This window comes from Cyprinus carpio, chromosome A25 (genome assembly GCF_018340385.1).
Source record: "Cyprinus carpio isolate SPL01 chromosome A25, ASM1834038v1, whole genome shotgun sequence".
Taxonomy (NCBI): domain Eukaryota; kingdom Metazoa; phylum Chordata; class Actinopteri; order Cypriniformes; family Cyprinidae; genus Cyprinus; species Cyprinus carpio.
Window position 1 is genome coordinate 6,159,615 of NC_056596.1, and position 13,209 is coordinate 6,172,823.

At 34.9% G+C, this 13,209-nt stretch overlaps 2 protein-coding genes across 2 annotated transcripts in view; one reads left to right on the forward strand and one right to left on the reverse strand.

Annotated features, from left to right (window-relative positions):
- Window positions 1-2,967, reverse strand: part of LOC109059432 (synaptic vesicle glycoprotein 2B-like) — a 28,181-nt gene extending 25,214 nt beyond the window's left edge. Inside the window, exons 1-2 of the mRNA XM_042715160.1 lie at window positions 2,762-2,967; window positions 1,812-1,923 (exon numbers count right to left, since the gene is read on the reverse strand). The gene's annotated coding sequence lies outside the window, so the exon portion shown is untranslated. The remainder of the gene's footprint in view (window positions 1-1,811; window positions 1,924-2,761) is intronic.
- Window positions 2,968-5,838: 2,871 nt separating this feature from the next.
- Window positions 5,839-13,209, forward strand: part of LOC109084237 (A-kinase anchor protein 13-like) — a 97,905-nt gene continuing 90,534 nt past the window's right edge. The window contains exon 1 of the mRNA XM_042715912.1: window positions 5,839-6,253. The gene's annotated coding sequence lies outside the window, so the exon portion shown is untranslated. The remainder of the gene's footprint in view (window positions 6,254-13,209) is intronic.

Consider the following 13,209-nt stretch of genomic DNA (forward strand, 5'->3'; position numbering starts at 1 on the left):
ATATATATATATATATATATATATATATATATATATCAGATTCCAGATTTTCAAATAATTGTATCTTATTAGTAATATGCATTGCTAAGAACTTCATTTAGACAACTTTAAAGGCGATTTTCTCAATATTTTGATTTTTTTTTTTTTTGCAACCTCAGATTCCAGATTTTCAAATAATTGTATCTCGGCCAAATATTGTCCTATCCTAACAAACCATACATCAATGGAAATCTCAATTTTGAAAAATTTACACTTAAGACTGGTTTTGTGGTCCAGGGTCACAAATGCTAATTTGAAATGTACAGCGTTTACCTGTAATGTCTGAAAATAAAAATGTGGTTTTTTTTTTTAAATATGCATTTATTTGATCAAAATACAGCAAAAACACTAATATTGGGAAATATGATTACAATTTTAAAGAACCATTTTCTATTTTAATATATTTTAAAATGTAATTTATTCCTGCGATGCAAAGCTGAATTTTCAGCATCATTTCTCCAGTCTTCAGGGTCACATGATCTTTCAGAAATCATTCTAATATGCTGATTTGCAGCTCAAGATTTTTTATTTTTATTTGTTTGTTTGTTTTACAATTATTAATGATCAAAACAGTTGTGCAGCTTATAAATTTTGTGGAAACTGTAGTACATTTTGTTTTTCCAGATTCTTTAATGAACAAAAAGTTCAAAAGAACAGTTTTTATTTGAAATAGAAACATTTTCTAACATTGTACATGTCTCTATTGTCACTTTTGATCAATTTAATGAATCCGTTCTGAATAAAAGTGTTCATTTAAAAAAAAAAAAAAATCTTGTTTACAGTGGCATATACAAATTTTTATACAATAATACTAACCATATTCCCTCTTCCCATAATACGACGTGTCAAAGGCAAGCAAATCATAGTTTTGCTAAGCTGTCACCTAAACTGTTTTTTAAGTCTATTTGCTAATTAAAAATCTGTTTCAATGTCAATACAGACATTTGACTAACCATTTCATAAGGTGTGACTTACATAATGTCTTTCTGTTGAAAAATACTTTATACTACTATCAATATCACCAAGCCTGTTACCCTTTAAATGCACAATTGATTGAAAACACAAATGGTACCTGGCAACCCACAGAGAGGCCAGGTGCACCCGGTCTGCATGTGTGGGTGGATTATCTTTTCAAACAACTGAGTAGAGACAGGGCTGCTGAATAAATAAACCACAGAGGTGATGTCTCGGCTACTTTTGCTCTCTTGATGCAAGCAGCAGATAAGCACGTCATTCTGGATGTCCAATTATCATATACTTCCATGTGCATTCAGATAAATTTCTTGCTAAGAACTTGTTTAACCAGTGAAACAAAATTTGCATCCAGCTTTCATTGCTTAAATTCTGTTTCCATGAATGCCACTTATGGTCAAAACAACATCTCCATACACGCCCACATGACTTTTATTCACAATACAGTCATTATGTTGACCATATGTCCAGTGCACTTTGTCTAAAACTCAGTTTTAGCATTGTTGCAGCTAATGGTTTCCGATGTTTGTTCACATTCACCAGTGATTTAATCATCAGTCTTGGTAATTATAGACATCACTTACTGGGATTTAACCTGCTCAAGTCTGGTAAATTCTACTAATGAGATATCTGACATTTAGTAAACTCTCAAGTCTTGTATCACTTCTGCCTTTGGTGTCTCAGTTGGAGCCCCTTTCAGAAAGGTCAGGCTCATCTATTTGAGCGATTGCCTGGCTGAGTGACTGTGACTCAGATTGGAGGAAAGGTGTTGATGATGTATGAAACAGATTCGGACTTACCTGGTCCACGTCTGGACTGACTTGGGAGGTTACGTTCATCACATGGGCTCATCAGTCAGACTTAAACTGTCTTTATTTAGCTGCTTTCCAATGGCCTTATACAATAATACATCTGACACAAAGGCAAAAAAGAATGTCAGTGCAATAAATGATAAAAAATAAAGTAGTTTAGACAATCATACTGACATTATAAACCAAAGAGAGATTAATAAGATTAAGATTTTAGTACTTATTATGTATTTTTTAAATGTACTGTACACTTTGATCTACAGTACATATTCAAAGGTTTTAGAAAAACATTTACACTTTTATTCAGAAAGGTTACATTAAATTGCAAAAACAAAGAGACATTTATAATGCAACAAAAGTTTTTATTTTATTTTAAATAAATACTCCTATAATAAAATTTCTATTCAACAAATAATCCTGAAAAACAAAATGTATCACAGTTTTCACAAAACTATTAAGCAGCAGAACTGTTTTCAACATTCATAATAATAACAGTTAATCACCACATAAATAAATTTTTTTTTTTTTTACTCTAATTTTAACAAATAAATGCAGATTTGGTAAGCATAAGAGAATTAAAAAAATCAAAAGCATAAAAAAATTATCTTTATAAAACAAACACACACAGTTTGTATATAATCAAATGCATTAAAAATAACCTTTGTGCAACAATCTATCCTTGAAATCATGCCACAGGTGTGTCCACACATTAAAAACTAATTTCTTGGAGAAAAAAAATTGCACTAACTAGGATGCCAAAGAAAATATTCTTTAACAGATATTGTTTAAATATTCTTCAAATGATACTCAAAACACCTGTATATCTAAAATTCCTTCAAACACATTTATTCTTTAGTTGCTTGAATTTCTTTGCACTAGTAACTTGATCTGACAACTTAGAAAATCCAAAAAACTGAAAACTCTAAAAAACAAAAAATTACCTGTTGCCGAAATCTTTATCACACAAGATGTTTCTTTTGTTTTGTACTGAGGGGTTCTGGTCCAGCAGAATGATGCAGAAAGAGGGGGGAGAGAGTGAGAACGTGAAGGAGAGAGGAGGGGGGCTGGCCATGGAGTTCCTTGATGCAGTCTGTGCAAGGACTGAATGCTAATCAGACAGAGGCCTTTCCCCATGCTTACAGCAATGCACATGCATCTTGTCAGCCCCTGCAATGATACACACAGACATACAGCCACATACACACACATTACAGATCCAGATCCAAGGACCCTCCTTTACAGCATTAATAACTCCAATTGGTTATTTCTTTATTTTGCTTTATTCATGATGTGAAAACACACTAAATAACACATGCCTACATGCACATATTAACATTTTATAGACAAACAAATGCATATGTAATGATTCCCCCTGGGGACTGGATTGATTGTCTGTCATCGCCGCTGCAGCAGCTCTGGAGGCAGATCTTTTAAATGATCATTTAAAGGGTAAATCACACTTGCCTGAGTAAAATCTTTTCTGAATGGTGAAGGCGTAGGCTGCTGCTAGCAGCTAAATAATTTAGCAATATTGATGTAACAGTACATAAGCTTTGCCTGGCATTTGTCATTCAAAATGAGAGCATGCAACAAGAGATGGAGATTATGATGCTTTTTTTTAGCAACAGTCTGCACACTTTTCTGTTAAAGAATCATGATACATAAATAAATAAACATTTATGTGTCTTTAGAAAACCTATATAACTGTGTTTTTGTTTTGTTATGATCACTATAAAATGTACATTGTTTTAGAAGGCAAACCAGTGTAATATTTTTTTTTTTTTGCTTTGAAAAACCCCCAGAAGTTATTATTATTACTACTACTACTATTCTAATAGTATATTCTACATAAATAAGTAATTTAACATTTTTCTAACAAACAAAACAGATTGTTGTGGGAGATGTGTGGGCAGGAAAGACTATATTAAAACAGTCTATCACATTCTGAGGTAAATAAATACCACAATTGCTCATATAAAATAATACATTTACTCATATATTTATTTATTTATTTATTTATTTATTTATTTATTTATTTATTTTTAACTAATTTTTAACGCATTTTTGGGACAGCTCTCCCAAACATTATTAAAATAACGAATCCACATGAGAAATCTGAAATAGTGTTCAAAACCATGGAAATTAGAACAATGGAGAACAACTATGAATAATTTATAAGTTTTCTCATCCTGTTTAACATTATGGCTTAAGTCTTATGTCAGCATAATTCAACAAGATGATAATTTTTAACACTTTGTATGCTAAACAATTTTTTTCATAACTCTAACCATATCTAAAGAATCCCATTTCCTTTTGGGAGAATCATTTATTCACCCATTGCCCTATTGAAGTGGGTAAGCTCAAATGTTGCACTGTAATGGTTTCAATGGATGAAAGAATAAAATTCACCAATTCATTTTACATGGCTGCTCACCAAATAAATTAACACGTGGACATTAGATATTTATTTGAGTTGAAATTATTTTTGAAATGACTTTTTCTTGAAGAAACAGTACCTTACAATGTACAAGACGATATTGGGCTTATAGTAATACTGAAGTCCTGGTCATTTTTTACTACTAACCATAACTGAGACATAAGAAGGATGCAGCTGCGTCGATAGACATGAAAACTGCACCCGTTTCAGTTACCCGAAAAAGTGTTGCCATGACGATGACAAATATTAAGAAATGTCTGACTTCTGAATGCTATAACTGACCAATCAGAATCAAGCATTTCTTGTGGAATTCATGAACATTTGCCTTACTTAGCAAACTCCCATATTATATCCACCATTAAAATGTATTAAAACATCTCAAAAAGGACTTTAATTTATAATGTTATTATAAATAATTATTTAAGCTATTATACATAAAACAATATATACATTCTAAAATATATATATATATATATAGTTATTTTTATTTTATACCATATTGGCAACACCAGAATACAAACATGTCATATTGTGAGTCTGTGCTTTTTTTTATATGATCTTACCGAGATCAGAAGTTCTGGAGCAGCCCAGCATGAGAGGAACTGGAGCCAGTGTTCCTCGTGCGCTCTTATTTATTTAACCCAAGACAAACCCGAGAGAGAGAGCAAGGAGAGCAGAGACAGCAGAGAGAGAGAAGGGAGAGAGTGAGAGAGTGCGAGAGATGAGAGAGAGGAGACCAAGAGAGAGAGAGATTGAGAGAGAGAGAGAGAGAGAGAGAGACAGACAGACAGAGAGAGAGAGAGAGAGAGAGAGCAAGCAGCACAGCCCTTGATAGACAACAGGCACGTGGTAGCAGTGAAACCAGAGAAGACTCTTGGGCCTTTCTCCATCTTTAATCTTGGCTGCAGCACAGAGAGAGAAAAAAAGTGTAAAGATAGAGAGGGGAATGCCCATATACTTTAATTACAGTAGGTGGTTTTGGTATACAGAATGCTTATTTCACCTTACCTTCATTTATTTATTTATCCTTAATTTAGCCAGGAGAATCCCACTGAGACATCACAGTCTCTTCTTCCAGGGAGACCTGTCAAAAATGGCAGCACATAGTGTTTCACACAAAAATAAAACTAAACAAAAATAAAACAGATGTATATCTATTTCACATGTAAAGACACATAATTTAGATTTAGACAGATAGATACCTTGTATAGAATTAGAAACTACACCAGTTGAAATATGTTGACTGTCCACACGAGGTCAGTCTTATTCATTTTATAACTTTACATTGGGCACTGGATATGTTTCAATATGAAACATAAGTCAAAAATCTTACTGCCTGCATGGCTTCTTAGACAGTCATCGCTTATAAATATCCATTAATCTAACAGATAAAATCATTAAAATGACACTGGACCTACACTACAGCCTAAAACTAATTTGAAAAACATCCCAATATCAGCATCCATGCACCCTAATACCTCCTTCAAGAGCAAGAATTGGGTTTGAACAAATGTTCTATTCAAGCTCGTTGAATGAATAAACAGTCAAGCATGCGCCAGACACGGTCAGGATTTGTAAGAGACACCTCACTGCTCCCATTAACTGCTGCTGGTCCCGCCCTATGAGACACGCGGACTAGAATACAAGTTGCTACAGTGTAATAAGTGATTTGTGTCTCTCCATTCTGAGACCGTTTTACATTCGTCTAAAACCCGCAGCGAAGCATAAAAGTTCCAAAACTGTAACGCGCGGTTTGTTTTGATACATTTCAGAACGTTTTTGCTCCAGTCAAACGCCATAGCGCAACACTGTAACAAAGTAGTTTGTCTCGCGACGTTCATTGTGCAACCAGTGGAATAGAAGGACAACTCGGCGTGTTTGCGGTAACCAGTCTCACAGTCCCGAGGAGGAGACAATGTTGGATGGTGTTTTGTGAGCGTTTAAAGGGAATGAGAGTGAACGAGGAAAGCACGCTTTGAGCACTGCAGCGTTTGAGGTAAGAGAGCCTTGAATTTCTACCAGAAGTCATTGTAACGCGATGAAACCGGCTCGCCTGGTGTCGAAGATTTTTGCTTTGGGTGCAGATCATGTTTTAGATGTTTTATTTGAGTCATTTATAACTTAACTGCAGCTAGATGTTAACCCCCTGCTGGTAGATCCACACTGTGTGGAACATGGGTGCTGGTTTCTGGTTGACCCGGGCTGGTCTTTAACTGGATCCCGCATGTCATTTTTACGTAAACGCTTTTTTATGATTGGGTGAAAAAAGGTCTAGATGCTTAACAAGTAGTCTGTTATTGTATTTACAGTGTGTTTCTAAATAAACGAAGATACTTTTGCTCGTCGGTATATTGATTTTGTTCACTTATAACCATTGTTATTATTATTATTATTATTTGTAAATCAAATTCTGAAAAATTCATTAATATATTTCGAGAAGTTAGTATATTGTTTAGTCTTCTTACGGCAATAAATATTCAAAATATGAAATATGTCACAATAGTCACACTATTTTTATTAATCATAACATTGTACTGCATGTAAATGCAGTTATTGTCTAGTCTACCATCTGCCATGTCCCAAAAACTAGCTTGACTTAAGATGGTATGACCAGCTGATGGTTTTAGTCCAACTAGAAAACTATCATGTTCCAAAACATTGATCAGCTTGCAATCAGTGAAATGTATATTTTAATTGCAATATTTTTTATTTACATATTTTTATATTTATATATTTACTACTTTTTATTTCATATTTAGTTGTTCAATTATTTATGTGAACTTTTATGCATTTTGTTTTGTTCTTTAGTCAGTTACCTTATTTTGTCTCTTTTCTGATCTTGAAAGAAAGATGGTTTTATAATTAGACTAAATAAACTAGTTAAACAAAACTGTTTGAATTATACACTACTGGGTGGCAGGTGTTGTTGAGACAAACATGTATTTGATGTTGAGCTGAAGTCACCTCAGGAGTATGTTTATATCAATAGTCTGGTTTGAACTTCTGCTGTTAGTCTAATCACTCTGTGGCCTGATATAGAAGGTGTTCACATTTAACCTGAGCCTTTCCTCTTCAAAGTTGTCAAATTCAAAGAAGTTATCTCATCAGATTACAGGACTTGACTATCTGTCTATCTGTCATTTGTTGTTAGTGTGTCTGAGTTGAAGAAAACCATAGCGACAGAATCAAAGTCAAAGACAGAGTAGACTGTTAGTAAACATAAGATTTTGCCCTGCATTTTGTTATTAGAAATATGCTTTTTTTGTGTGTGTTTCCCAGACTCCACAGCCCTAGATTGTTGTTCTTGCGTCTAGAAGCTTTGGAATTCCCAGGATGTGTTTTGTATTTGGTTGTCTGGCATTCTTGGCCTTCCTCTATTATTAATTTAAAGCAGTGATTCTCAATTGGTTTAACTTCAGGATTTGTATTAGACATCAAGTACTAACATAGATTATTGCATAAAAGTTAACAAAAAATCCTTAAAGGGTTAGTTCACACAAAAATGAAAATTAGCTTGTGTTTTACTCACCCGCGAGGCATCCTAGGTGTATATGACTTCTTTCAGACGAATCCAGTTTTACATACAAAAAAAATAAAAGCCATATTAAAAAAATGCATTGTTCCAAGGCTGTTCCAAGCTCTATCATTGCAGTTGAACAGTCCACAAGTCATCAAATAAAGCACGCGTATTCATAATAAAACGTGCCGCACACGGGGGTGAATAAAGGCCTTCTGTAGAGAATGCATGTATTTTCATAAGAATATTTCAAACTTAATAAACACTTTTCTCTCACTTCCATATCTGTCATAAATGGATGGCGTTCTGGCGGATGTCGTAGTAGGCTGGCGTTGCATGATTAGTGACGAATGCGGAGAGAGAACAAAACAAAATGCCGCAGTCATGAATTAGAAGTACAAACCGAGGATTTGTAAAGAAAAATGTCGGAGGATTTTGATTTAAACCAAGAGGAGACTGGTTTTCCTTTGCTAAAGTAAGGAAACTATGCTTCCTTTGCTCCTATACACAAACTCGCGAGACTAGCATATCTCAAATGCACGTGCGCTGCACATAAGTGCTGCATTATCTGCCGGAACGGCTTCTGCGTATGACAGATAACGGAGGTGGGAGAAAAGTGTTTATTACATTTGATTTGTTTATTATTTGCATTTAGCATTGTCAGTGACTCACCAGTTGAGAACTGATATAAAGGTTTCTGTATGCTGCACTTTTTCTCCTTTTGGAATTGCTTGTGGAAATCTTGCTTTCACTGGCCAGATCTAAAATCTAATAACCTTGCAGATTTTTTTAATTTCCTCAGTACTCTCAAGGTATTTGCCACCTTAATGAACCACACATGAAAACTGGAATACAGAAAATAATAATAATAGTAATGGGAGTTAAAGTTTTTATTGTGGTAATCCAAATTTGAGGCTTGTGACTTTCTCGAAATGCTGTTTCAAAACAGTGAAAGTGTCCGCTAGCGATTATGGAGATGGAACTACTGCCAGAAGAAATCCAAGAGGGCTCATCTGTATCCCATTACAGAGAATGCAGTTTTAGCTTCTTTCTGGTAGATGTTTTCTGTCGAGATCAGTAATGAGTTGACTGATTAGAATTCTTGGGATATTGATCATTTAGGAAAGATTGCACCACAGTATCACTCATAATCTAATCTATGTTGGTGGTCATCATTGACCAGAAAAGGCATGATTAGCTTTGCATAATGGTTCCACTTCCAACTTGGCTCATTTTAATTTTTTTTTATTTTTTTGGTATGTGCATGTGCTTTATTTTGAAGTTAATTTTTATTCACTTTCAGATTCTGCATATCAGAACTGAATATTTTAAAAGCCTCTAGCAGGTCTCACTGTACTTTGCCCTCCGGTCAGCAGTGGCATATGGAATGACAAAAAATATCCACACTTGTATTGTATGTTGTTGCAGCAGCTGCTTATGCTATGTATTCTATGTTCAAATGTTTAGTGTAATTTTGTCTGTGTGTATGTTTTTAAAACAAATCTCTTACGCTTACCAAGGCATTTTTTATTTGAATAAAACAGTAACATTGTGAAATTTTATTACAATTTAAAATAACTGTTTTCTATTTCAGTATATTTTAAAAAGTTATTCCTGTTATGCAAAGCTTAATTTTCAGCATCATCACTCCAGTCTTCAGTGTCACATCATTCTAATATGCTGATTTGGTGCGCAAGAAGCATTTATTATTATCAATGTGGAAAATAGTTGCGATGCTTCATAAAAATGGTGAAAATGGTTGTGCTGTTGTTCAGGATTCTTTGATGAATAGAAAGTTCAAACAAGCAGCATTTATTTATTCACTTTGGATCAATTTAATGCATCCTTGCTGAATAAAATATTAATTACTTAGCCTAATCTTATTGACTCCAAACTTTTGAACGGTAGTGTGAAGGAATATTACATAATATAATTCAATATAAGTTAAGCTCTATCTATTATGATGTTGATCACCACAGAAAATAGTTTCAACACTTCCCCTCAGGTGTTTTTTTTTTTTTAAAAATTGTGGTTTTTAAAAGTCACGTACAATAGTAGCGCACAGGCAGTAAAACATTAATACACACTATATTTACAGTATAGCCACAAAACTTAGACATAATGCATTTCAACTTGAAACAAATATAAAAGAATCACACTAAAGTATCTAATGTATATCCAATCTTTCAGCTTTGTTGTCATGATAGTTTAATTTGTATTGAACCTGGAACACTTGGAAAAAAGCTACGTCTAGGCAAATGGAATGATCTGTACTCTGACACAATACGGTTTCTCCGAATTGTATTTGGAGAAACAGGTCAAGAGAGTCCCTTTCACCACATTTTAGTAATCAAAGAGCTCCATGGTTACACACAGATCCCAGGAAGCCCAATTCTCCCAACGGAGGCTGTAGGTTTCAATGTTTTCCAGACGTGCGAAGGATTGTGCTGATGTGGAATCAATAGAAATCTAATATAAACCCAGTCTTTCCGAATGTAGTCTGCCTGCTAATCTTTCAGTTAACTCTTAGCTTTTGAGCACTTGCAGACTATAGAAGTGTTTTTCCAGTTCTATTGAGTGTCTCTGTCAGCGACTGATATCACATAAGTCTCCTGGGCCTCCTGGTTTTTAATAAAAGCGGCCAGGCATACAGAAACTGTGGCCGTGTTCTCTGATTCAGCATACTTGAGGAAAGTCCAGCCTTTTAGACTCAACTAGTAGTTTTTAAACAACAACACTGTTCTCATGAACATCCATGATTGCCTAGAAATGCCAGATATTTTGTTTGCTAAAGGAAGCAGAAGTATCCTATGTTCTAGTAGTTTGTTTATGGAAAGAAACACTCACATTTAATAAGTGTTTTGTCCGCTGTGGAAAACCATACAAATGTTTAAGAGGGTTTTGCCTCCTGTTGGCCCCCAAATTTTGCTCCGCAATGCTTTTTATGTGTATTGAACAAAACATCAAGATTCGGTTTTGACTCCACAAATGTAACATGATTAAATATAGCTTTAGAAAGACACTTGTGACGTGACTTTTCCAGTAAAGTCCTTGCCACAGTTCACCGTGCCTGAAAGAATCTAAACAAGAGACTTGTTGTTGTTCTACAGTAAAGGCATTATGTAATTTCTCAGCAAAGAAGAACTAGTCGGTCTCTCAGCTGTAACCAAAGATTGAAAGTGCCTCATTAGTGTAAATCTGAGGATGCCTGAAATGCATGTGTGTGTACGTGCTTTCAAGACTATTAGCAAGGCTCTTCTCTTTGTTGTCGTACACCTGCCAAGTGACCTGACTCTCCCCTTTCTGTGTGACATCATTTTGTTTATCTTATACCTACCCTGAGATCCTCAGTGCACGTTGAGTTTTGTGGAATTGGGTTACTTAATAGCACCAGACACACACATATTTAGCTTATTTGCTAAATTTTCAATACATCTTCCCATATTATTCCAAAGAAAAGGCCTTTGTATCATAACTTAAATCTAATAACTTGCTCTGACTTTAAAAATTTTTTTTCTTTGGCTTGCATCACCTTGAATGCAATATAATCATTAGTTAACATTATATTCCATCCAAGGTGATGCCAGCCAAAGAAAGCAAGTTATTAGATCAAATTAGAGGTCGACTGATATGGGTTTTTCACTGGCCAATGCCGATATTTAGAAATCAGGGCTGCCGATGGCCGATATATGATGCTGATTTTTTTGGGCCGATATGTTTGGCCGATTTTTTTTTTTTTTTTTTTTTTTTTTTTTTTTTTTTTTTTTTTATTCATCTCATAAAAGTGAGTTTGAGCAAATTATTATTGCAGGGTACAAGATAGTAATAGTAGTAGTAGCCCAATTTAGAGTAATAATACATGGCTCAAAACTTAAGCACTTCCTCAAAATAGGTCTGAAACATGCTTTTTGTTTATGTTTACTGACAGACACCAGTGTTTCCCACAGACTGCAAATTAATTCTCTGCCAGCAGGAGGCGCTGCTGGAGCGGCGATATAGCAGTTTCTCTGGTAACGGCTGAAATCAAATAAGCACTGCTCACAAATTCTACTTTATCAGGCATTGCAGGAAAGACAAAGTGAAAATGACATCAAAGTTTTTCTGAAGACAGCCGGTTCTTTTCAAAGAAACATTCATATAAAAACACTCGCACTGCATTTTAATGATAATGAACGTGGATTTGCGCAGCTTGTCAGTTAACAACGGCTCTGTGTAGTAACAGCTGCTCTACACACCTGATGGAATTTACCGCTGATTAGAGAACCGGCTTTACTGACGAGATGCACATTAATTATCGGCCGATATTTATCGTGCACCCCTATCTGAAACGTGAAGCGCTCATTTTATTCAACGAAGTATAAGCCTTTTGGAAAATATATTTGTGGCGGTTTTGATATAGTGATGAGCCGTCACAAATAACTCAATATATAGGAAATACTGGACACTGCTATTAGTCAAATGACCATATAATAACAAAAATAAAATATTTCACACATATTACACAGCCTGCTGCTCCTAACTGCTTAAGAGTGTGCTAGCTACGAGCGATGAAATCGTGGAGGATATTGTCAGACCTACACACACATTTCATGAGCAAAGTTAATGTGCCCGTTATAATCAGCGCAGAAATTTGTTGAACGTGTTTCTACTTTCACATGCAAATGATTTATTGCACTTGTGAATATGATAACTTTCCGGCATCAATTCTAGTCGGGTAAAACGTAATTCGGAAACGGGCTGTTAGCTGAAGCTGTGTGTTAACAAGCCGCTGCTGCAGAGTGTGAGCTGCTCTGTCTCTCACGCAGCCTCAGAGGGAGTCCTGCATCAGCGCTTAGCTGGCCGCCGGTGCGCCTGCCTATAAATCGGCCTCATTTGCAGCACAATCAGCCAATTCCGATTAATTAAAAAATGCCAAAATTTGGTCTGCCGATCAATCGGTTGTCCTCTAGATCAAATAGTCAAATAACCATTTAGGCATTGTAATTTATTTTTTGGGGCACTTTTCAGAATATACATTGTTCCAAAGCAGCTTTACATAAAATATATTTCCTTAATATCTTAATGCCTTATAGTGGCATTTAGCAGATTAGAGTGGGCCAATAACATATTTTACATTATGCAATGATACAAGCAATCAAGCAGTTGAGATTTGCTACACTGTTTATTCACCCCCCCCCCCATGTGATTTATATTGTATGTATATGGATCAAGTCAGACATACTTATATCCAACTTTTTATAAAGAGCTGGGTGATAATATAGTTACATATGTGATATTAACAATCAAGCAGTTGAGAATCTAAATTGTAGGCTACTGCTACAGGCAATGCAGTCCTTCATAAACCTTGCCAACATTTAACTTGTAATTTAAAGACAGGTAATGCAATTTTACGGCAAATGATAAATTTGAAAAAAAATTTACATCAAGATGGTCTT